This window comes from Mauremys reevesii, linkage group 6 (genome assembly GCF_016161935.1).
Source record: "Mauremys reevesii isolate NIE-2019 linkage group 6, ASM1616193v1, whole genome shotgun sequence".
NCBI lineage: Eukaryota > Metazoa > Chordata > Testudines > Geoemydidae > Mauremys > Mauremys reevesii.
The window spans coordinates 82640569-82667504 of NC_052628.1; the positions used below are offsets into that span (position 1 = coordinate 82640569).

The 26936-nt window shown below is 39.9% G+C and overlaps 1 long non-coding RNA gene across 8 annotated transcripts in view; it reads right to left on the reverse strand.

Moving 5' to 3' along the window:
* Nucleotides 1-8828: 8828 nt before the first annotated feature.
* LOC120408672 overlaps nt 8829-26936 on the reverse strand; it is a 118212-nt gene continuing 100104 nt past the window's right edge. For 6 of the 8 annotated variants that reach the window (XR_005600856.1, XR_005600859.1, XR_005600858.1 and 3 more), the window contains one exon: nt 13137-13277. This is a non-coding gene — a long non-coding RNA (uncharacterized LOC120408672). Of the gene's footprint in view, nt 10926-11590; nt 12477-13136; nt 13278-26936 lie in introns of those variants that run through there. The other 2 variants (XR_005600862.1, XR_005600863.1) reach the window with 2 other exon arrangements.

The following is a 26936-nucleotide window of genomic DNA, read 5'->3' on the forward strand; positions in this document are numbered from 1 at the left end:
ATAAGTGCACATATTTGACTTTAACCTCAAGTGGGTTTTCTTTTTTTAAGGGTATGCTTGTCAGCTATAGAATCTTTTAAAAATTGTACAAAATAAGTTCAGATAGTGGAATGACAGTGTGTATGCATGTACAAAGCGCACAAAGTATTCTTAAGGCGTTTGTTCTTGCTGTTATAAAGGAACCTCAAGTTCTATTCCTTTCCTTTTCACACTTTAAATAAGTTTTAAAGTAGTTAATATTGGAGTTCTTGCATTAACCATCTACCAGACTCCTGCAAAGAAAGAAACATTCACCTATTAGTATTTCATACCTATTTAAAGATAAGCCTCCTTTCATGCGGATAGTGTAGATTGTTTCTTCCTCTGTGGAAGAAGAGGAGAGAAAGGAATGTTTTCTTCTTGAGGTTCATGACACAAGAAAGAGCTCTTGAGCATGACTCTGCTACAGAACTTTATCACCTCTTCTGCATATGTTCCTTTAAAAAATGTATATGTTTCCACTATTATTGCTGTTGACCTTACTGAGTTAATGTTTTCAGATAATTTTCTTATCTCCTGTGTGCTGATAAACAATGTATTTGCATAAAAAAACACAAATAGAGGGTGATTTAATTATATTTCTGTTTCAGGTTCCTTATTTTAATCTGGGGCCTGATCTGAAGCCTATAGGAAGTCATTTGGATTCTTTTCATTGACTTTAATGGAGTTTGGATCAGGAGCTTGATGTTGTTTAAGAAAAAAACAGACATTTTCAGCCTAAGTCCCTTTTGAACCTATACCTTAGAATGCACTTAAAATTGAAATAAAAGTCTTGAAACAAATTGAGACCTTGATAACCAATAAAATCCCTCCGAAGACTGTGTGATCAGAATCAATCACGTACCCAACAGAGGTAATCAAGATTAAATGTAACATTAATTCAAGAAGAAATACCCAACACAGGAGCAATTTGCACTCAGTAAGTGTGTCAACAGGGATTCTGCAGTAAAAACCTTTTGTATCCTCCTCTAGTACATTGAGGACTGAAGTTAATTTGATTGTAAAAAGAAGAAATCAAAATGTGGTACTGTAGTTAGTCTTGAAATCAACAATCAGACCTGTTAAAAACTGAAGAAATAAGTTGCTACCTTCTTGCAAGAAAGGGTAGTTTTGCTTGAGTGACAGTAAATAAAGTATCAGAGGGGTAGCCATGTTAGTCTGGATCTGTAAAATCAGCAAAGAATCCTGTGGCACCTTATAGACTAACAGATGTTTTGCAACATGAGCTTTCATGGGTGAATACCCACTTCGTCGGATGCAAGTAGTGGAAATTTCCAGGGGCAGGTATATATATGCAAGCAAGAAGCTAGCTAGAGATAACGAGGTTAGTTCAATCAGGGAGGATGAGGCCCTGTTCTAGCAGTAGAGGTGTGAAAACTAAGGGAGGAGAAACTGGTTTTGTAGTTGGCAAGCCACTCAGTCAAATTTGCAGATGAACTGAAGCTCAGCAGTTGCCCTTTGAAGTCTGGTCCTGAAGATTTTTTGCTGCAGGATGGCCACCTTAAGATCTGCTATTGTGTGGCCAGGGAGGTTGAAGTGGTCTCTTACAGGTTTTTGTATATTGCCATTCCTAATATCTGATTTGTGTCCATTTATCCTTTTCCTTAGAGACTGTCCAGTTTGGCCGATGTACATAGCAGAGGGGCATTGCTGGCATATGATGGTGTATATTACATTGGTGGACGTGCAGGTGAATGAACCAGTGATGGTGTGGCTGATCTGGTTAAGTCCTGTGATGGTGTCGCTGGTGTAGATATGTGGGCAGAGTTGGCATCGAGGTTTGTTGCATGGATTGGTTCCTGAGCTAGAGTTACTATGGTGAGGTGTGCAGTTACTGGTGAGAATATGCTTCAGGTTGGCAGGTTGTCTGTGGGCGAGGACTGGCCTGCCACCCAAGGCCTGTGAAAGTGTGGGATCATTGTCCAGGATGGGTTGTAGATCCCTGATGATGCATTGGAGGGGTTTTAGTTGGGGACTGTATGTGATGGCCAGTGGAGTCCTGTTGGTTTCTTTCTTGGGTTTGTCTTGCAGTAGGAGGCTTCTGGGTACACGTCTGGCTCTGTTGATCTGTTTCCTTATTTCCTCGTGCGGGTACTGTAGTTTTGAGAATGCTTGGTGGAGATTTTGTAGGTGTTGGTCTCTGTCTGCTTGAGTAAATAAAGTGTTTAAGAACTAGGACTACCTATCATAGACATGATAATAAATTATAGACTTTTAATAAATGAGTATTTTCCTTCCATAACAGAGTGAGTCAGTATTTTGTATTCTTCAGGGTTTTTTTCATGTTTACGGAAATGTGTATTGCAAATCATAAGTAGGCTACAAAACTCATCTACTAATCTTCCAGCTTTGTCTATATCTCAAAACATGTAAACAAACTTAGGCCCTGTATGAGGGTAGTCTATGTGCTGCACACCTCCAGGAGTGTCTCTTCAGTACCCTGCCTCTGTCTCTCTTCTTCCTTTGCTCCTCAAACTTCACATACAGTATTTTCTCTGTGCCAACACCGCTTCATCTATTAATATCAAAATTGCAAACAAAACTCAAAGTCCAACTCAATTCCCTGCTTATGGAATGCCACTCCATGGCCAGAGTCTTATTCTCCTGGTTTCTCAAACTGTCCTGTAGACATCTGTTCTCTGAAGCTTGCAGGAGCCTTCTAACTCTTTGCCACAGCTCCTTCCTTCATAAAGGCCCAGATGCCTTCCCTGAAGCCCAGTTGAACAGCAGCTAATCAGTAATAGGTGCATTGTACCCAGCTCTCTCTTAAAGGGGCCAGTCACAGTGTGACAGGCCACAACCCTGCAATGGGAAACATGCAAATGTAGACCCCTGCACCTATGTGGAGTTGCATTGTAAAAAGCTACATGTCACCAAAGTCTTTCCTAGAATTTATGCCATCTGCCAACCAAACCAGCCTTTGTTGAAGCTAGGTGTGCTCTCTTTTGATCCCAGCCCAAATACCATTCACTAAAAGACTGTTCTCGTAACAGGTGTATTTGTGTTTGAGAATGACAACTCCAAATTCAATAAGAACTCGGATATTTGGAGAAATCTCTCTCTCACACACACACACACACTCTCGACCTATCCATCACAAGCCAGTGCCTTCATTTCTTGCCTATCTTTCAGCTTTATATCAGTCACAAACAGCTTGACACAAATGAGTTCAGAGTATTGTTATCCATTCCCATGCTTTACATTGGCAACATTCTTGATAAATTCCACAAAATAGTCCACTTCTTCCCATGATAAAACATATGTCAAGTGAGCCCAGCAGAACCCATCCAAATGAAAGCTACTGTCCAACAGAGAAGGTATTACTAAAATAATTTTAAAAATCATATTACTAAATCATAAAAAAAAATCCACCAGGTTTTCAGCCATGACCAGGACAATATCCCCTTTTCTAATCATACAGAATATACTCCACCCCAGAAATAAAGCTTTTAATGCATCTGCATGGTCTAACAAGGCAAGGACAAAAACAACCTAGGACTGCTAGTGGCCTACATGCCTCTGACTGAAGACTCTGCTGACATCTTGGAAGAAGCACAGTACTGGAACCTGCCAACGTAAGGTTTTGATCACCAAAGTTGATCTCCATATAAACAATACCAAAGCATTTTATCATTTTACCCATATAGAAACCATGAGCATCTCACCTGCAGACCCTCACACTCAGCTGGGGACACATGGTAAATACCACAGCCATTCTACTCTCTGGCTTGATTACCTCCGTGTCCAGGAGATCCTCCATCTCATTTAGGAAATGAACTAGACCATGGATCATTGTCAAATTTCAACAGATTGTTAGACTACTGATGATCTAAAATCCACTCCAAATCCCTCTATTAACAGCATAAAGACTCCTTATTGGATACCACCAATGCAGTATAAGAGGCAAATAGAACCTTCTGCTCCTCAACTACCAGAGTTATAAATCAGACAGCAGAATTATCCTGGATAGTGAAGTAGATAACCTGGACTGGATAATACAAACATCAGACCCAAACACCAATCTCTGCAAAGAGCTCTCCCCCCTACTTTATGAAAGAAATCAACCAAAAAACAAGAGAGACTGACTAAGGAAGAAAGCCCAAGAACTAGATAAGCCCCATCCCTACCACCCTTGTCAGAGTTTGGCTCCATCACATTCTCTGAAGCTGAAGAATCTTGAGAAATATTTGAGTTGCCACCTGCGAACAGATTTTTGCCCTTCCTAGCTCCTGAAAGTCATCAAAGTTCAACCATGCTCACTGTTAACAGAAATTCTTATGCCTCTTTCAGAGAAGCTAACATGTCAATGCTTTTGAAAAAAAGCAGGTCACCATAATCGTCAAAGCCCACATTCAATGTGGATGCCCTTTCAGACACTCAGAAATCTATGGAGTACTTTAGGGATCATCTACTTCTTGGATTTTCTCACCTCCAGCTTCTAACCCCTAAGCATAGAATCCCAAACTATATGGCATTTGAGTAGAGGGGCAGCCGCAGAGTCAAGAGAAAAAGGGGGAAGCATGCCCCAATTAGACATTGAGCATCTCCAGTTAATTGTTGGGCTCCCTCTGCCACCAATTTCATTCCTTTGTTTTCCTCCGAGGTGCAGAACAGAGGGGAGCACAGACCTATTATCTATAGCAAAGTCATCTGCTTAACAAGCTTGTACATTGACATGGCATAAAGAGTTTTAAAATCATTCAGTTTATTTTTGGCTCATCGAACTTTAATTTATTTGATAAATGAGGTATGTTTAGACTAATTATTCTATAAAAATCATTTTCCATAATCACGACTTACAAGCATAACATTAGAACTATAAATGAGAAGTAAATATGAAATGGAGATTCTGCTTTGATTGAGATGTTTACTACATGTTTTTGAAGGCATTTATACTGCAAACAATTAACATTAGTCAATAATTTTGTATTCATGTGGCCATATTTTACATGATATGAATAAGCACTTCTGCACTCCAATGAACACTTTGTTCACCTCAGCATATATAACATGAGCACTATAACAAGCAGGTAAAGGATCATAATGTTGACCCCAGGCTCCACCCCACAAGCCTTGGGAAAGAGAGAAGCAAGTAAAAGCTGTGCCCTGCATTTCCCATCTGGTCATGCCATTTTGGGCATGAACCTACATGTAGTCTGAATTTGGCACAGAAGTTTATTCATGCATATCAGCTACTCCACTTTTAAGCTAGAAGGATCTCGAAGTAAAAAACCCATTACTATGTCCCAAAATCTGTTTCAGGGATGGACTTTACCTCTTCTCCTTCTGATCAAACAGAAGTACCCCCAGTCCATGTCTAGGGCTCCACAGGTTTAGGGTAGCGTGATTGCATGGATAGGTGGTAGGGATGAGGATTGGCTCCTTTAAGAAATATTATTCCCTGACAAACACACAGGAAAATGCCTGAGGTAAAATTAATGCTGAGCCTGGAATCCTCCTCGGTGCTATCAAACCCTCTTGGAAATGATATGATGGGGAGGGTGTGGGCATGGACACAGAGACCTTGACCACATGTTTTTTATTGGAGCCAGGCCTCCAGGTGGCAGAGGCTCCAAAGCATATCCACACGAACATCCAGTCTCACTGACCATTCCAGTCTTTGATTTAGCTTTCTAATGGATTTCCCATATTTAATTAACTCATTTTGTTTAAAATGTGTTTGAGTTGGGGAGGACTTTGAAGAAATAGAGCCCAGCTGCTGATGCTGGGAGTCATTGCAAAGATGCCAACATTTAAAAAGTGTTTTAAGGGAAATCCTTCAAATATATTAGGCCATCTGGGTTTTGTCTGTATTTTAGTGCATATGTAGTAGTGCCTAAACACTGACCAATTAACAATCACCCTTGCAGTAGGCAAATGTTATTCTTTCTGTTAGTTCCACTCCTAGACCTTGATCAGCATCCACACAAGAGAATAAATCCTCTGACTCTGAGTAGTTCTTGCTCCCTCTACCCTCAGCAAATATTGTCAGGGCTTTGGGAAAGGCTAGTTAACATCACAATTTTAAAAAATCTTTCAAAGCATCAGTTTTTAAGCTGTTTGTGAGTAAAATTCCCACTTTTGTGTGGATGGATAGATAGATAGATAGATAGATAGATAGCTTCAGCACTACTATCTGGTACCACAGAGTCTAAAAGGAATAGTTCCTTTAGTGGAGCATTGCAGTGGAAGGACCAGAGATCCATGCTATCAGGAGTAATAACTAATATCCATGGTCATAACATAATTATATTTACTTCCAGATTTTTCATATACTTCATGGAATTGAAAGGCAACAATTTTCAAATGGATAAAAAGATGTTTTCATGTGCAATATATAAAATAAATAAAACTCATTGCCACAGGATATTATTGGTATTAAATAAGTTAGTAAGATTTTTAAAAATATTAGACACTTAATATAAATAAGAATGCCCTCTTCAGCTACAGCAGTTAGGATAAAATTACAAATGCTGGGTACATGTTTGCAATATTGAAATACGAAGGAATTATTGTAATAAAGCATGTCATGCTTTAGGGCATAAACAAACCACCAGTCTGGTATATTCTTTCCATGATACAGCTCTATGTCTCCCTTTGAAGGCATGTATGTACAACCCTTATGCCAAGTGTCATTAGCAGTAGTAATGACCAGGTTCAAAATGTTGCCTAGGGGTTCTATTTAAAATAAAATAAGTTATTGGCTCGAGTTCCCACCTATGGTCGGATTCCCACTTATGGTTCTGAGAAAGGAAAATTTAATCTCCCCAAACCTTTGTAATGGTAGTTCTTTTCCCCTATTGTAGACATTCTTGGACTCTGGTTAACACAGGTACACACCAAAACACTGTTTATGATACACAAACAAAACAATAACAAAAATCAACAAATGAATACACTAGTTGACTGGTGACCAACCCCTCTGAACCTCTGGCTTCCATGAGAAACTCCACTTACTGTAACTCCAGTTCAAGCTCCACCTTGCAAGGGCTTCCCTCAACTGGAGACTTGATTCACTCCTGTCTGCTGCTGAGCTGTCCAGTGGAGTTTACACCGCTCTAATAGGAGGAGACTCCAGAAGAAATCTCTCTTCTCCAGGGTAGGACTCCAAAAAGATACCTCTATATCTCTTGTGCTTCTTCCGCCTAAATACCCAATCTGAGACTGTGGCCTTTCAAATTAGGGTGGCTCACTTCCCCCATTGAATAAACCCTATATGTTATACTCACAGATACACCCTAAAATTACACAGCATATTTATTTTTAAGTGTGGTACACAGGGAAACTCCAGATTGTGCAATTTTGCAGACTTCATAGAACTCCTGAAATATATGCAAATTAAACCTGACAGCTGCCACTCTGATTTTCCAGTTTACTAATAGGAGCCTCCAGACAGCTGCTAGGAACACTTCTTCAGTTCCCCCACTTATCATCTGGAGGGAGGCAAATAATTTATTTCCCTACGCCTTATAGGCCTCAGGCTTAAATATGGACCAGTGGTCACCACACATTTATTTTTATATTAATATTTCAAAACTCAAGGCAGGTACATCTCATATTCAAGTGCTTACCTATAGACTGTAGATTACTCATCAAAACACTCTATTTATACACATCTATCTATGTAGGTACTTATATGCTCCCTATCGTCATAGTGTCCCTGCCAAGTATTTAAACATGGGAATAATGCTCTTTATTCCTTCTCAACTACTTAAAAGAGTTATATATTTGTTAGTTTGTGAAGAACTTATTGAAGGAAAGCTAAATGATAGAAATGAGTTTAGCCTTGAAAGTAGTGAGTTCTGTGATCAGGCTTATCTAGAGGAAGTGAATCACTTTAGAAAATGAACCAGTTTCCCAAAATATTTAAAACAAATTATCCATAAGCTGAATATTATAACCAATGTACAAACTCACACAAAGGAGTTTTGTCACATTTCAAAAGAATTCAAAAGATTTACAGAACAAAAGCTAGTGAATGCAAAGCTCTTTCACAACAGTTGTTTATTTTACACTGGTACAAAGTCTGCTGCTTTAAGGCAAATCAGTCCAAGCTTCCAAGCTTTTAAATATACTTCTCAACCCCAGTGTACTTACTTATTTGTTCTGACCCAAATATGCCTGATTTTTGTTCTTACTGGTAAAAATTTAAAAAAAAAAAAAACCTTCTCATTCAGTGGCCATTAAGCCTGTATCAAGGTTTTTAGTAGGACTTTTTTTTTTATCATTATTATTATTGTTGTTGTTTGGGACTAAGAGGTACTGTATGACAAAATGGTCTCATCCAGATCTGAAATCATCTGTTAGTGCCAAAATTCTAACAATGGAGTTAAATAAAGGAATGGGAGGGGGTGGGGGGATGCAAAGCAGGAGCTCTCTTTTCAATAGCTGCCATGGTCATGGCAAGAGTGTGCACTCAGGGCTTGTCTACACTTACAGCGCTGCAGTGGTGCAGCTGCACCAGTGTAGCTGAGCCACGATGGCGTTTAGTAAAGATGCTACCTACATCTAAGGGAGAGCTTCTCATGACATAGCACTGTCTGCACCAGGGATCAGATCGGTACAACTACATCGTTCAGGGGTGTGGATTTTCCGAGGCTTTGGCAGTCAGTGGCAAAACTCATGTGAATTTTAGTAAGGCGAGGATTTCACTCAGGGGCGGCTCCAGGCCCAGCACGCCAAAGCGCATGTTTGGGGCGGCAAGCCGTGGGGGGGCGCTCTGCTGGCGCCGTGAGGGCGGCAGGCAGGCTGCCTTTGGCGGCTTGCCTGCGGAGGTTCTGCTGGTCCCGCGGCTTTGGCGGACCTCCCGCGGAAGGCAGCCTGCCTGCCGTGCTTGGGGCAGCAAAATGCCTAGAGCCACCCCTGATTTCACTCAATATTTAAATCTTTCACAAGAGAAAAATAACCAGATACTCTCTACTATTAAGTCAGTTGTAAAAATACATTATAAAAAAAGGAAGAGGGAACAATATATAAAAATGAGATCCAGAAATAGGAACAGTATAATATTATCCACAGTTATTTCAGTTCTTGTCTATATTATAGGATTGGTTCAAAACAAAAGCCTGATATTTTACCCAGTAGGTGTATCTAAAATGAAAGTTTTGGTTAATATGAAGAAAAAAACAACCTATTCCCTCCCCCCACACACACACACACTCCCCTCTTCAAGCTCTATTCTTCCATCATCTTTGTCACTAATGGTGAAATTCTCCCCTGGCAGAGGAGAACTAGCATGAGTGGTGCATAGACCTTATGCTGACTCTCTCCACAGGAGAGGATTTAATTTCTTATAAATCTTTAATGTCTTGGTAAATAGCTCTTAGTTTTGCAGGATATAGTATGGCTATTTCAACATGAATTGTATAACGAAGTTCATATAGCAGTGGAGTGATCTGGAATATATCCGGAGAGAAATTGTCCTTTTTCCTATTCAGATTAATCTCCCGTTTAGTTGCGTGCAGTATCCTTCTAGCACTAGTGGCAAATCCTGTTCCCAGTGCCTGGGCACAGTAGAATAATCTACCAGACTTGGTTTGTCCATCTTTTAAAATGGCTCTAGGTACTTTCAACAGAACTTTGGGCACCCAGCAGGCTTCATTACCACACTGCATGTCTCGCTGTAATACAAGTAATAGTCAGTATCTCATCAACTGGAGCACCCAGCAGTTAAGTTACTCATAACTTAACTGCCCATGAAGTAATTACAGTGGACATTATTACTCCATCAATTCTAATTTTGTCTGAAAAATCAAACAGGAATATTTCTGTGGACAAAAGCTCCATCCATCCTTATTATTTCTCAATGAACAAAATTGTAATAGTCTTCACAAAAACAGTTAGTGGACTCCTAATCCGTGCTTAATACATCATCACAATTTTTGAATGTAAAAAAGGCTTGTGTTCTTTTGAAGACTCCATCACACTTTGTAGGAGGTCTTCAGAGCCTCTCGGGAAGCTTTATGACTATTTTAATGTCTAGGTCTTGAATATTTTTCTGTTTACAACCCATGCTATCAATGCCTCATTCTCAATTATATATATTACAAACCATGCAAGTTGTTTTAGTTGAGAAAGGGAGAACACATTTCCAGCAATGGCCAGTCAAGATTAAAGACAGGCCTGTTTAATATGAATGTGTTGAATTAATTATTGATGAACTCTAGCAAACTCCAATGGTCACTGCAGCCACACCTAGCTGATAATGAATTAGTGTGTGAGGCAAAGCAGTATGGTACAATCAGATTGTCTTCATTGTTATTACATCCTTATTAATTAGAGAACTCACAGGGCTTTAACTCTAATTGCTTTCCTTATCTCTGATAGTGTAAAGTGGATATCTGACTGATCTTCTATATTGCTTATCTTTAGCAAAAAGTCCAATTAAATGCTCTATGTAGAATAAAAGTTCTTGGTAGTTCAATAGACAGCATTCTTGCCTGCAAGCAACATGTTTGTATGTGGAAGTTTATGCTGACTTTAAGGAAAGCTTTTGGCATCTAGGATTTTCAACATAAGCTTCCACATACAACCATCTTGCTACTTCATACTTGCCCTTCTCCTTCCCTCCCACCTTGCCCATTTGTTGACCTTCCCTTCAAAGCCTCCTAGGAAAAGTGCCCAACATTCTTTCATCCTTGAGTTGTCTGTCCACAACGGAACTGTGGTACCTGACAACCACAGGTGCTTCCTGAAGCTGTAGTAAACTTAGTTTGAAGATATAGGGTTTTTTAAGTAAGAGTGCATTGTAGCTCTGCACTGCTTTCTGCAAGGAGCAGAGCCATTATTATTTTTGTGGTATATGAGTTGCATCCTTGTGTGGTGAGTAGGGTGGAACAAGGAGGGTGTACTTAGGCAGCAATGGTGGATCAGGCTGGCTGTGATACCTGGAAAATAGGAAAAAAACAAGGGGGCAATTTATTTTTTAAGAATGTAATTAATAAGACGTGTCCCTCTGATGCTGTGCATGTACCCACTACACTATTATTGTGTTTTCTGGGTTTTCTAATTAGATTGTAAGTTTTTCAGATAGGGACTGTTTCTGTTTATGAGATTGTGCAGACAATGTCTAATGCAATAGGACACTGAACTAGGCATGAGGGTAATTCAAGTAACAAAAGTAAACACTTCTACTTAGTACTTTATCTACTATATTTTTCCAGATGGTGATCAGGGTTTTTGCCACAAGTTAAAATGATTGTCACCGAAATTATAATTAAAATCCAGTGACACTTAGAATGAGCCACAGAAACACTGGTTCCCTGCTTTTCTCTGTCTCTCTCATCCCCCTTAGTTTGCATGGTCTATTGCTCCATAGCTTGTATTACAATATCACGAATCAGTGCCAGGGCTGTAGTATTCTCATATATAAAGATGAGGGTGTTCATCATGTGCATTTTGAATGCTTTTTGTTCTCCTTCTCACCTTTTCCTTGACAGTTTTTTGTTCCTCATCAAACATATACTTTTGCTGGTGAAAACCTCCTGTTTTCTCTATGGCAAAAATTTGTAAAACTGCATAGTATAAATGAATACGTATATTTTTCTGTACATCTTTATTAATTATCAACATACAGTGTAGACATCCACAATATGAAAATAAGTGAAACATGGGTGTGGCCACAGCGATTGGCTTCAATGCAAGAAAGCATCCCTATCCAAGAGGAAGCATATGTTTAATGTGCTTAAGTGCCTTCCTGAATAGTGATGGTCATAAGCACACGTTTAAGAGTTTTCCTGGCTCAAGACTGAGCTACTGTTATCAACGTTGTCATGCAAATATTTTATACTTCTGTTGCTTGCCCTTACACTAAATGATATTTGCAGCATTATGTACAGCATTAAGCACCTAGGAACAGTATTATTAATTTGTAGAAGAGCCCAAGGGCCCTGATCGTATTCAGGGGCCTTTTGTTCTAGGCTGTTTACACAAACATACTAAGATTCTGTCTCTGACCCAAAGAGCTTAGTCTCTTTTAAGACAACATGTATGATACGAGAATAGCAATCTATTGACAGGGAAAGAGAGGGAGGAGGATGGTAACATTGATAGGAAAATGGAGTTACTGAGGCCAGTTACATGCTCCAATAGATGTTTTTCAGTCTAACAAAGGCAAGGTGAGTCATGTCTTCTCTGAACCATCACTTCTGACTGGTTTGTCAATACAATTAACTTTTAAAGTTCCACAGGCCTTACATTAAGACCAGTACCAAATCTCTCATAGAAGATCTCAGGGAGTGCAGTCTACAATAATGTTGCCATTTGGTTCTGAAGCTAGGATGATTTTCTGCTGGATGACTTTCCCCCTTTCACTATTTTCTTCATGACTAACTCCTGAAATCATGGCTTGGCATTAGGCTGGAGTGAACCAGGTCTTCAAAGGTTGAATACAAATTCACTCTAATACTGCACTTGCATGGAGCTATTCTGATTTATGGCTATCAGCAGAAGAAATATATAAAACAAATATTTTTGTGCATTCACTTGGTAAAAACCTGATATTTCACTTTTTAAATCCAGCTTGTTAGGATGAGAGTTTTAAACACATTAGAACACTTTAAAAAGCTATTGTGAAATGCATGAAAGTCTTATATGCACTAAGTTACAGCACTGCCATTCACATTAGTGTAGTTAAGGTGCTGTGAGCCTTTCCATTAAAAAAATCCTATTTTCAGCGTCTTATAACTCAGCTCTAAAAATTCACGCTGGACTGAAACTTGGAATAAGAGGTTACAACCTGGAACCATTTCAAGTTAAAAATTCTTTTCAAACTATCTATTGGATTAGCTTTGATTGGCAAAAGTATAACAGAAAGAAAAGTTCATTCTGAAGACTTTTTGCAATTCATAAAAGTCACAAACACCCTTATGAGAATTAACCAGTCAGTGACTGGAAAAACACAATTTCACATAGCTGTGTTACTGCATGACAATTACATTTATGAACCTCATGGGCCAAATTCATCCCTGGCATTGAGACCTCTTGCTCCAGGGCTTGATTTCACACACACCCTCACACAAACACATGTGAATTAACAGTAATGTAGATTATATGTTTACATAAATAAAGTTAATTATCAATTACTTGTGTTGAAATAGTTATTTGATTACCATTTATTAGCTAGACAACACCCAAATAAAATGGACCTCCACTGTCAGCTGTTTTTAAACAAGTTCCACTTCATCTTGTCTTTAACTTCTCCTTGAGGGAATGTAGAGTCCCTTCCTCATCTTCTCTTCCTGTAGTTTAAATATAAGAATTAAGAAACAATGTAGTGATCTTTTATGTGACAAGTGAGGATCAGCTCAGGTAGTTAAGGTTTCAAAGCAAAAGCTTATGCTGCAGATTGTCATCTGATTTTTTTAAGGACAGTTGTGAAAGCTTTTATTATTAACACAAAAATTAACATTGGGAAAAATGAATTCCAAGATCTTGACTGCAGAAATGTTGTGGCAGTGAGTTCCACAAGTTAATTAGTCATTGTGTAAAAATAAATACATTTCCTTTCCTCAGTTTTAAATGTGCTGTCCCCTTGTTCTTGTGATGAAAAAGTATAAATAAGAACTCTTGCTTCACTTCCTCTTCACAGTTATTCATCTCTTTTCTAAACTTATCTTTTCAAATTCTAAGGCTTTAATAAGTTTAGTCAACTGTTTTTGGACCAGTTCTATTCCTACTGTACCTTTACTGAGATTTTAAAATATCATCACAGGACAGATGCAAAGGTCCAAATTTAACCACAGCTACTGCCTGTTTTAAGCACTCAGCTCAACTACATCTACACCTTGGGAGCTTTGCTATCTGTCTTAACAGATAATGAAAGTACCATTTAAAATATATTAAAGATCTGAAGAAGTGGCACCACAATGGGTGCGCAATGTATACCTAGTTCCAATGTTTGTTACACTCAGAGGCCTGTGGCCACTTCCATTCTGGTTCCATGCTTTGATGTGATGCTATGAAAAGATTCAAGATTGTATTGAAAAGTCTTCATGCAACCTGGAATCAGGATACATCAAGGCAGCCTTAAAGCACAATAAAGCATTTATGAATGAATGGAAGCGGACAGAATCAGTGAAGTAAGTTGGGGATCAGGAGGGATGGAGAAGGAAGGGCAGAAAAAGAGGTGCATGAAACAAATATAACTGAAGCATCATATGTTCAGACTGAGTTTTCCAAGAGTACTGTATAACAATGACAAACCTGGATTTTGCTTCTGTCACTGCAATAAATGCACCTCTACTTGTATTGTCCTGAAGAAAATAACGACAACGTGTTGAGAGGGAAATTGAGTTGAAGTTGTGTGTGTAGGTCGGGTATTTTTCTGTTTGGTTTCTTTTAGGCAATTGTCCATTGCCTTTCCCAATTCCCTTATCCGAATAAGACAGTTCTATTTGTTTCTCCTTCATGAAAACCCACCCTTGGTTGACTCTAATTCCTGTAAGCCAACTGCCCTCTCCCCATCAATCACAGCTTGAAAATAAAGTCACTATCGTTTAGAAATCATGTATTTTTTATTACTTTATTATAAAAATAGGAGATAACTCACAAGGTAGCCCGGGTGGGGTGTGGAAAGAGGGAGGAGGAAAGGAAAAGTCTACTGCAAAACTTGTTGAATGACAGCCTTCTGTCCACTGGGCTGGAGTGGTTGGGTGCCCAGAGCCTCTCCTCCCGCCCATGTTCTTGGGCGTCTGGGTGAGGAGGCAGCTATGGAACTTGGGGAGGAGGGAGAGTGGTTAAACAGGGGCTGCAGAGGCAGTCTCTTCAGCTGATGTTCCTGAACCTCCACCAGATGCCGCATCATGTCCGTTTGTTCCTGCAGTAGCCCCAGCATTGTATCCTGCCTCCTCTGATTTTCCTGCTGCCACTTCTCCTCACATCACTGGCCGCCTTCCTGTTCTGTTCTATTGTGTCCCTCCACACTTTCTGCTGAGCTCTTTCAGTGCGGGATGCCTGGATGAGCTCAGAGAACATTTCACTGCATGTGCGTTTTTTTCACCGCCTTATCTGAGATGGCCTTTGGGACGGAGGAGAGGCTTGAAACATTTGCAACTGTGGGGATGTTTCTTTTCAGCCACAGGGAAACAGCCCAGTAGGAATAGCCACCTATGAATGTCCCCTTAATTAAATTCCTGTATTTCAACCAGGTTACCATGAACGATATCAATCTCCTGAGGATAACACAGAGAGATAAAGAACGGATGTTGCTTGAATGCCAGCAAACACCGGGACCTTATGCTGCCAGGCTTTGTCATGCAATGATACCAGATTACTTGCTACTAGCATGGCATGATGAAGAGTCCTACCATGGAGGACAGAATAAGGCTGCTGTCCCCAGAAACCTTCTTCAAAGGCTTTTAGAGTACCTCCAGGAGAGCTTCATGGAGATGTCCCTGGAGGATTTCCACTCCATCCCCAGACACGTTAACAGACTTTTCTAGTAGCTGTACTGGCCACGAATGCATCCCAAGTCCTCAGGGCAAATTAATCATTAAAAAACGCTTGCTTTTAAACCATGTCTTATAAGTTATTCATCTCTTTTCTAAACTTATCTTTTCAAATTCTAAGGCTTTAATAAGTTTAGTCAACTGTTTTGGACCAGTTCTATTCCTACTGTACCTTTACTGAGATTTTAAAATATCATCACAGGACAGATGCAAAGGTCCAAATTTAACCACAGCTACTGCCTGTTTTAAGCACTCAGCTCAACTACATCTACACCTTGGGAGCTTTGCTATCTGTCTTAACAGATAATGAAAGTACCATTTAAAATATATTAAAGATCTGAAGAAGTGGCACCACAATGGGTGCGCAATGTATACCTAGTTCCAATGTTTGTTACACTCAGAGGCCTGTGGCCACTTCCATTCTGGTTCCATGCTTTGATGTGATGCTATGAAAAGATTCAAGATTGTATTGAAAAGTCTTCATGCAACCTGGAATCAGGATACATCAAGGCAGCCTTAAAGCACAATAAAGCATTTATGAATGAATGGAAGCGGACAGAATCAGTGAAGTAAGTTGGGGATCAGGAGGGATGGAGAAGGAAGGGCAGAAAAAGAGGTGCATGAAACAAATATAACTGAAGCATCATATGTTCAGACTGAGTTTTCCAAGAGTACTGTATAACAATGACAAACCTGGATTTTGCTTCTGTCACTGCAATAAATGCACCTCTACTTGTATTGTCCTGAAGAAAATAACGACAACGTGTTGAGAGGGAAATTGAGTTGAAGTTGTGTGTGTAGGTCGGGTATTTTTCTGTTTGGTTTCTTTTAGGCAATTGTCCATTGCCTTTCCCAATTCCCTTATCCGAATAAGACAGTTCTATTTGTTTCTCCTTCATGAAAACCCACCCCCTTGGTTGACTCTAATTCCCTGTAAGCCAACTGCCCTCTCCCCCCATCAATCACAGCTTGAAAATAAAGTCACTATCGTTTAGAAATCATGTATTTTTTTATTACTTTATTATAAAAATAGGGAGATAACTCACAAGGTAGCCCGGGTGGGGTGTGGAAAGAGGGGAGGAGGAAAGGAAAAGTCTACTGCAAAACTTGTTGAATGACAGCCTTCTGTCCACTGGGCTGGAGTGGTTGGGTGCCCAGAGCCTCTCCTCCCGCCCATGTTCTTGGGCGTCTGGGTGAGGAGGCAGCTATGGAACTTGGGGAGGAGGGAGAGTGGTTAAACAGGGGCTGCAGAGGCAGTCTCTTCAGCTGATGTTCCTGAACCTCCACCAGATGCTGCATCATGTCCGTTTGTTCCTGCAGTAGCCCCAGCATTGTATCCTGCCTCCTCTGATTTTCCTGCTGCCACTTCTCCTCACATCACTGGCCGCCTTCCTGTTCTGTTCTATTGTGTCCCTCCACACTTTCTGCTGAGCTCTTTCAGTGCGGGATGCCTGGATGAGCTCAGAGAACATTTCACTGCATGTGCGTTTTTTTCACCGCCTTATCTGAGATGGCCTTTGGGACGGAGGAGAGAGGCTTGAAACATTTGCAACTGTGGGGATGTTTCTTTTCAGCCACAGGGAAACAGCCCAGTAGGAATAGCCACCTATGAATGTCCCCTTAATTAAATTCCTGTATTTCAACCAGGTTACCATGAACGATATCAATCTCCTGAGGATAACACAGAGAGATAAAGAACGGATGTTGCTTGAATGCCAGCAAACACCGGGACCTTATGCTGCCAGGCTTTGTCATGCAATGATACCAGATTACTTGCTACTAGCATGGCATGATGAAGAGTCCTACCATGGAGGACAGAATAAGGCTGCTGTCCCCAGAAACCTTCTTCAAAGGCTTTTAGAGTACCTCCAGGAGAGCTTCATGGAGATGTCCCTGGAGGATTTCCACTCCATCCCCAGACACGTTAACAGACTTTTCTAGTAGCTGTACTGGCCACGAATGCATCCCAAGTCCTCAGGGCAAATTAATCATTAAAAAGCGCTTGCTTTTAAACCATGTTTTATATTTACAAAAGGTACACTCACCAGAGGTCCCTTCTATGGCTTGGATACTGCCTTGGGAGGGTATTTCAGTCAGGGTGAGAAAAAGATCCTGTCTGTCGGGGAGAATGGTGTGCTGTGTGCTCTCCTCAACCTCGTCCTCCTCCTCCTCCTCATCATCATCTTCCCTGTCCACAAAATCCTCAGGCATGATGACTGAGAGTACCCCATCATCAGAGTCTATGGACAGGGGTGGGGTAGTGGTGGCAGCCCCCTGCAGAATTGTCTGCAGCTAAGCGTAGAAGCAGCATGTCTGCGGCTCTGTCCCAGAGCATCTGTTTGATTCTTTGGCTTTCTGGTACGCTTGTCTGAGCTCCTTAAGTTTCACGCAGCACTGTGTTGAGTCCATGTTGTGGCCTCTGTCCATCATGGCCTTGGAGATTTTTTCAAATGTTTTGGCATTCCGTCTTTTGGAATGGAGTCCAGATAGCACGGATTCATCTTCCCATACAGATATCAGATCCAGTACCTCCTGTACGGTTCATGCTGGAGCTCTTTTTTGATTCTGGGACTGCATGGTCACCTGTGCTGATCAGCGCTCCATGCTGGGCAAACAGGAAATGAAATTCAAAAGTTAGCGGGGCTTTTCCTGTCTACCTGGCCAGTGCATCTGAGTTCAGATTGCTGTTCAGAATGGTCACAATGGTGCACTCTGGGATAGCTCACGGAGGCCAATACCTTCGAATTGCATCCACACTAACCCTAATTTGAACCAGCAATGTTGATTTCAGTGCTACTCCCCCCATCGGGAAGGAGTACAGAAATCGATTTTAAGAGCCCTATATTTCGACAAAAATGGCTTCGTTGTGTGGACGGGTGCAGGGTTAATTCGATTTAATGCTGCTAAATTCGACTTAAACTCGTAGTGTAGACCAGGCCTTCGAAGCAAAACCAAGCTAGCCTCAAAATCAACATATATTTTATTTTAAACTATATTTATAATTAGAAAGTGTTCTACGTGAACAACGTTTGAATGACAATGAATAAACGTAGAACTTGTTGAGAGTTCATTGTATGGTCTCCCCATAATGCCTTAAGCTCTGTATCCAAGCATAAATTGAACATTGTAGAGGCAAGTTCACCAGCATAAGCACATCCTATATATTGTGTGAATATCTGCATACCTGACAGTGAGAAGGAAAGATGAGACTAACTGCTTCTGCAGTAATTCTCCAATTATCAGGAAGACATAATAGGGCGAAAAAGAAAAAGGCAACCTGGGTCATTTTTTATTTTTTATTTTTTTTTGGTAAGTTTCAGTACAAAGGAATGTTGCTGCCCTCTCTTCCACTGCTACAGCTGTGGCAATCACTGCTGCTAGAATTGCTTCTGTTGTTGAAGAAAGTGTCCCCTGTCTTTTCAATTTTGCCCACTTTGGTCATCAGATATCTACTTATAGTAAAAGGTTTTAAATATTATGATCATCTCAGCATTAACTGGTTGTAGACAGAACGTAAAGTTTACTAGAAGTAATTTTAGTTTCACATTTGAAAGATTCATAGTCACCATAGTATTTATAAACAGTGCCTCTAACCCTACACATGACCAGTTTTATTTTAATGGAAATTTTCTTTTCACTCAGTCATGTCAGATATTATATTAGAGACAATTAAAAAGTCCATGTAAGTAGAGTATTTGGAATGAAAATGGTATGGAATACTTTACTTTTCACATCTTATCCAGTTAACAGCTGCTTTTCTTTTTCACTCGTCATACTACCATGGGAGCAGTACATTTGTGTAGTCTTTGGCCAATTTTTCACCATCCACCTTCAGCTTTGTTTAACTGCTTCCACAAGTAATTCTTTTATAGTAAACTCCAGTAAAACAATTTTGTTGCAACAATATTCTATAAGCAGTTCAACTTTCTGTCCTGAACCATTTTGTTTTGATGAAATGTGCTGCTAATTAACTGTTAGGTTTCCCACTAACTATTCTTGTTGATTTTACACCATGTGTGGAAGTTTTCTATTAAATATATTAGTATTGTCTAAGAGAAAGCATGTGAATGCATTTATGGATTATATTATAGTTGGCTTGCCTGACCTATACAAAATCAAGTTGCATACTTATTGCATTCCAATTTTAAGCATGGAAAAAGCAGTTCAAGATGATTGTATATTTCATTTGGCTACCTGAGTATCAAAAGAAATCAAAGCGGGCACTACTTATAATGCTCTGCAGTTTGCCTTTGTCAGATGCCAAAATGAAATATACAATCATCTTGAACATTGGAAAGGTTGATTGTAAGCTTTTGCTAGCGACATCAAACCAAATTTAGCCCTGTAACAGCTCTGATCATATCAAAGAAAGATACACCTGTATATACCCAGGCTGAATTTTACTGCAATTACTCTATATACAGGACCTAAATTGTGGTATGCACTTCACATCCAAATAAAACACACAGTACCTGACTGGGGGAGTTTACAATCTAATTTTAGACATTGCACAACAAAAGCAACAATCAATAAGAGTAGAAAAGTGGAAAGAGAGACCAAGGGCTACAATAATCAAATAAAATGGTTCCTCTTAAATTCAATGTGAGCACAGAATGGTGCTGAGGTTTCCTTTTTATTTAATTACTTTACATATGAGTGGGCTAGTCATTAGGGCTGGATGAAAAAAATTGGTCATATATACGTATATATTTTAAACAAAAAAATGGGGTTTTAACTAAAAGACATTTTTAATGAAGAGGGTCTGTTTTCCTAAAAGAGCTAGAAAACCAAAAACCCAAAAAAACAAAAAATGTCATTGAAAACTGAAAATTGTTCAGTTTTCAGCAGAATTGGGATGACTATTTTTGGGTTTTCATCTTTTTTTAAGAAGAAGAAAAAAATCTGACTCTCTCTCCCAATCATATTCTTCATTTGGTAACAGTAGACTCCTGCCTGTGAAAAGCCAGAAATTCATCTCCCTTTGGTGAGATGAAACACTTAGTTGTCCATTGATTGTTTACATCTGTGGGATGAGTTTAGCCACTCCAGCATCAGCCAGTTAAGTGAAATAACTCATTTTTCATCTTATTGGCAGTTCTGAAAATTAAAAAAAAAAATCCTAATTTTTCCTGAATTTTTGTAAATCAAAAAATTCATTTTGAGTCCAACTAAATGTTTCATTCAACTGGAATGATTTTGTTTCTGAGCATTTTTATGGGGCTAGATTAAAAAAAATGAACCCTTCTTATAACTTTTAGCTAGGATGCTCACCTGGGTTGTGAGATACCCATGTTTAAATTGTTGCTCTGAGGCAAGGTTTGAGCTCCCCTCTTGTGGGTCATCTCCACCATGCTATACAGTCAAGCAGGCTTATGCTGTCTCTCTGACCCAAAGACTATTCAGGTATTTTATATACAGAAGAACAACTTCAACAGGAAGCGCCAACCTAGAATAACCACTAGCCCAGTGTTTAGGGCTGTCGTGTAGGAAAGGACTAGACCCAAGTTCAAGTCTCTATTCCAGAGCAGGAATTTAAACCTGGATGTCTCATATCCAGATGAGAGCTCTAACCACTGGACATAATATTATAAGTCAGGCAACCACCACCTCTTTTGCAAATGGTACCCACATGCCCTGGTGAATCTAGCCCAGTGGTTCCCAAATTGGGGTTCGTGAACCCCTGGGGGTTGTCGGGAAAAAATCCCCTAATGATGGACAGAGCTGTCCTTAGGGACCCCGGGAAGCATGAGACCAGCAGCCCAGAGCCCCTGGACTGACAAGAGCTAAGTAGATCAAAGCCAGGGGCGGCTCTAGCCATTTTGCCGCCCCAAGCATGGCGGCACGCCACGGGGGCGCTCTGCCGGTCGCCGGTCCCGCAGCTCCGGTGGACCTCCCACAGACGTGCCTGCGGGAGGTCCACCGGAGCCGCATGCCACCCTCCCGGCGACCAGCACAGCGCCCCCCACGGCATACCGCCCCAAGCACGCGCTTGGCGTGCTGGGGCCTGGAGCTGCCCCTGATCAAAGCAAGCATATCTATCACACTGAGGAGATTTCAGAGTAGCAGCCATGTTAGTCTGTATCCGCAAAAAGAACAGGAGTACTTGTGGCACCTGAGAGACTAACACATTTTATTTGAGCATAAGCTTTTGTGGGCTACAGCCCACTTCATCGGATGCATAGACTGGAACATACAGCAAGAAGATATTTATACATACATTTTCATGTTCTCTGTATGTATAAATATCTTCTTGCTGTATGTACCAGTCTATGCATCCGATGAAGTGGGCTGTAGCCCATGAAAGCTTATGCTCAAATAAATGTGTTAGTCTCTAAGGTGTCACAAGTACTCCTGTTCTTACTGAGGAGATTTAAACTTCAAGATTCGTCATAAGAAAGGAAAGGGAGGTGGATATTTTTTCATGTTTTTTAAATTAAATAGGCAGCTAGTGTTGTTTTTAAATTATTATGAAGAACAAGTTTAAGCTTTGCTGTAATGTGCGTTGTTTGCCTGGACTGCTCAAGACCTGAATGCTTGTGTAGGAGGAACTCTTTTCAGTTGGCTTCTTAAATACCTTCATGCTGTTTCACATCTGATAGTCATTGATGAAACATAGGAGCCTTGTCTTATAACAAGCTTAATCAAAGTGATACAAGCTACAAAAGTGAGATCTTGGAAGAGTGTTGCCGTTTTCTATATGTAATAAAATACTGTAATGATAAATATAATTAATAATAAATAGTGTGTAATAAGCATGTCATAAAAACAATTTTATATTTCCAAGATCACTGCTTTTATAATTTATACTCAGGTAAAGGAGAAAATTCCTGGAAATATTCATTTTTAAGAGGGGGTTCGTGAGACTTGACATTTTAGTGAAAGGGGTTCACAGGTTGCTAAAGTTTGGGAACCACTGATCTAGCCCAAAACTTTTTTTTTTATTGAAATTATTTTGTGTCAAATACATGAATAGTTTTGGGTCAGCTGAAACTATATTTTTCAGCATATGCCTTATTTAACACACCACACACCCAGGAACCCCATTCCAGTCTGACCAAAACATGATACAATAATCATTTATTATTGTATGTATCATTTCTAAGACACCCATCATTGCAGTCCCTGGGTACCAGGTGAGGTAACATGTATTTAAGTCAGGAAGAGGAAGATGACACTAGGCAGACTGCTATGTCAATTCACAATAATCACACTTTGTTCTTTGTAGAAGCAAAAAGTTATTTTTAACCTGCACTAAATTACATGGTTTAGCTCTCATTCATATCACCAGAGTGATCTACATAGCCATTGTACTAAGTGAATTAGATTACTAGCATTTCCCAAATGAATTCAAACTAACAATTCCTAAGTAGATCTTTTTGCATAGATGTTTTCTCGCTAATCCTGTTTCAAATAACAATTGCATAAAGCTAAAAGAAAACATCTCACCAGTAATTCTTCAACTGTGTAATTGGCAGGGCTGCTTCTACTATCAAGTAAGAACAAGTGGTTGCCTAGGACAACAAAATATTCAGGGCAGCAAAACATTCAGTACCCTGTCTAGAAGTTGGTAGAGAAAGACATTTGCTTGGGGCAGCAGAGCTGCTAGAGCCAACCCTGGTAATACGTAAGGCTGATTTTATTCATAATTAGAGCAGGGTGGAAACGGTTTCCCTGTCCTGCAAAATGTTTCCCGTTCCACACTGGGGGACAAAACCCAGACCTTTCAAAGTGTTTTTTTTAATGAAAAATAAAGGAGAGGCCCTCCACCTACCCCAGAATAGCCCAGGGCTTGGTGGTCAGGACATTCATCTAGGATACAGGAGGCCCAAGTTTAAGTCCCTGTTCTGAATCAGACAGAGGAGGACTCAAACCTGGATCTCCCTCAACCTTCATTCAAGCGGGTAACTGTGGTATAGTCCCAGCAGCAGGTTGGCTGGGATGAGGGTGGAAAAGGTTTGGGGAGAAGCTGATAGAAGCCCCTGGGGAATATATTGAAATGATTATGGAATTATCTGCACAGTATTCTTTTATCTCCTGGGTACTCCCAGATATTTTAGAATAAAGTTGCAGCCTAATTAAACAACAGCCACTGCCTCCTGTCCTTCTGGCACAGCCAGCCAATCGGATCTAAGTGAAAATATGATGACCCAAACTGAAGGACTAAACCCTTCAACCATAGTTAAAGGCAGGCTCACTTTTATGTGGAAGTGACGGCTCTCTGGAATGGCAATTTGTTTCTATACTATCAAAATCAATTCTATTGATACTGCCAAGTCTTTATGCTAGTGACTAGCCTTGTTGAGAACAGAGTATATTTAGGTTAATAATAATAAACCAAACACAAAGGAAATCAGTAGCCTATCAGATGTAGAAGACATTGCTTTCAAAAAGCAACAGCACGGCTGCTGCTTCCAAAATATTTTCTTACTGAAAAACACAATTTCTGATCTGAAACTTGAGTGTATAATTATATATATATATATATATATATATATAAGCAGCAATTAAAAGGAAAATAAAGTACTATATCTGCTTTAGTAGCTTCTAATGAAATCAGAGCCTTGTTACAATACCCCAAGGCTATACTTTGTTTCCAATTAATGTTTGCACTCTTGGAATCATATATAAATAGTTTATGTGTGTTCATGCATAGCAAATTTGTCTAATGATTTTTACCATGTTCTAGTCTAGATAAAAGTACTTAATTGCTGTATCATTAACTTTACAAGAAGTCTGTTACTTGCAACTAGAAGTTTCTAAGCTGCACCATCACATGCACAGAAGAAAATGTAAGCGCTGTAGTAAAAAGACAACATTGCAAAAAAATGCACTTTAATTTTTAGGTCTATTTGTTACATACTTCTAAAACCACTGGGAAAAAATAAAAACAAACAGACTTAGGAAACTTATTGGTAATTTTCACTTGAGCTCATAATTCTCTCTTGAGGGTAAAACAAATGAAAAATATATTTCTAACCATTGTACTTCGGGCATTTTTGAATGGCTTTACTTGTATTTATCTACATAGTTTTTGTTTTACCTCATGAGAGAAGCTGCCCAACTGTCACCCTTCCCCAGGGACCCTGACAGTTCTCGGGACTGTCACTGTTAGTTGTGAGCCCTCATTCCAGACTTGCCGCCACAGAGCCCAACTCTATCTCCTTTGGGTGCATTCCAGCCTGAAGCACAGATCTTCTCTAAAGAGACCCTTTTTCTCCCCAGTCCCGGCTAAACAACTTTTTCCTTTCTAGTGTTTTAGCAGCCACTTTCTAGCTCAGCTGCTCCATTACTAGTTACCTAAAGGAGCACCTGATTCCTCCCATATGTAGCCCACAGTGTCCTTATGGGCCAGTTATGCCCTCATTCTCTTGAAGAACCATTGGCCAACCCATCCACTAGATCTCCTGTACATAAACAAAAATGTGTTTCCCACTGTACATCTGAATTCCCCATAAAGAACTGTCAGAATGTGTCAAAACTCATGCTCCCATGTCTGAGGGAAGTCAACCATTTTTATATTTTTCTGTCAAAAAGAAGATCTGGGAAACTGAACCTGTAGCCTTTGAAATAAACACTGGCAAAAGTACTACACATCAGTCAGTTCCATTCAAGAGCCACAATGGAATAGGCCAGGGTGCCCATTTTGTACACTGAAGTCGCACCTCTGTTCCAAATTTTGAAAAATGAGTGTTCCATCCAATCAACTGGTGAACACCAACACATTTAGAGAAATGGAATTAGAGACTTGCCTGCTAAGAAACGGAAACAAACACCTCTTTTGCTGCATAAAATTGCCCTGATTTAACAATTAGTTTGTTTTGAAATTTATGCACCGCTATCCTGACAAGCTCAGCATGCATGGGCTTTACTTTCGACATTTAACAAGAGCATGTTTGTGTCTGCTCAGGAAAAAAAAACACACTCCAGAAGCTCTTATATAAAAGAATAGCCCCATCATATTTTTAAAATCAAATTTTCCTGTACACTCTAAAGGTCTCTCTATTATTATTTATTGTTAAGAGATAGTGAAAGTATGTCTGTGTCTCGTTGTGATGCACACTTTCTATAGAAAGGATCCAAACCATTTTTGAAAACTTGCAGATGAGACTTGTGAAGCACTATTAGAATATCACCTTATAAAGAATTTCTTTTATGGATACACAGAAAAAGGGTCATTTGTTCTCTAAGTGAAATACCATTGTTCAAAAGAGATGGCTTTATCCTGAAAATTTTGCATTTTAACATGTATCCTCCCAATTCATTTTCAGAAGTTCTATATACGGGCCAGATGTTAAGACTTTTGTATACTGATTATCGGGTTCATATTATTTCCATTCCCACAAATGGCCTATGAAATTCCTGCACATCTCAAGTACTAAATTCATAGGCCCACTTCTGCCCTGATTTTCACATGTATTTAGCTATTTTAACAATAGCTGCACCTGTGTAACTCAACATTGAAATGAATCCCTAGGGTAAAACCATTGGGAGTTTTGCCACAGACTTCAATGGGGGAAGGATTTTGCCATAGAGTTTGAGCTGAAATTATGTTGGCATTTAGGCCAATTTAATAGTGTTATCAAAAGCATCTATCATCTTGTTCTTTCACTGTTAACTAGTGGTAGCCCCATTTTAAATCCAACTTCCTCTTGAAATTCTGGGAATTCACTTGAATTCAAATATTTCTAATGCTGATATTTTACAGTAGTGAATTGCACTGTGGCACCACAGGTGTGACAGTCAGAAATAATTAGGAGTTTAATGCTAGGGATGTAACAGTTGAGAGCAACTGCACCTGTGTTTCCCCATCTACAATCTAGCACGAACACCCACTATTAGGCTTTTTGAGTCCCCGGCCACCACTTCTCTTGGGCAGAGACATGTGTCTCTCTCCCTCCTGACTAGGATATTGCCAAGGTGCACAGCTGCCTGCCTATACTGTGTATTCCCCAGCTAAGTCACACTGCCCAAGTAAGCCTGCTTTACTTTTCTCCTCAGAGACAGAATAGAGTATAATTGCCAGATTTAAGTTACCACACAGCTCTAAGCTGTTATTATTTAAGGTACTAAAAACAATAAGAAAACTCATATGCATGCTAATAAGCTTACAGGAGATCACCCCAACACCAGCAAGGACTCTGGCAAGTGAACAGTCCTTCAAACCCCAAACCGGAGTTTCAATGTGGTCACAAGTTCATCACAACTGTTAGCTTACAAAAAGCACACAAACTGGGCCAAGTCCTTCCAACCCTTCTCAGGAAGGACTGGACCCAGGGCACCCCTTGGACCAAAGGTTTGGTCCATTTGTTGGATCAGAAAGAAGGCCCTGAGTCAGTTTTTACTCAGGCTATTTAACCAAGCATCCTTACTTTGTTGGTTGGTTCCTGGAAAGTCCAATTAGAACCAACATACACTAGACCCTCCCAGGGGCGGTAGCTCTCCAGAGATGTT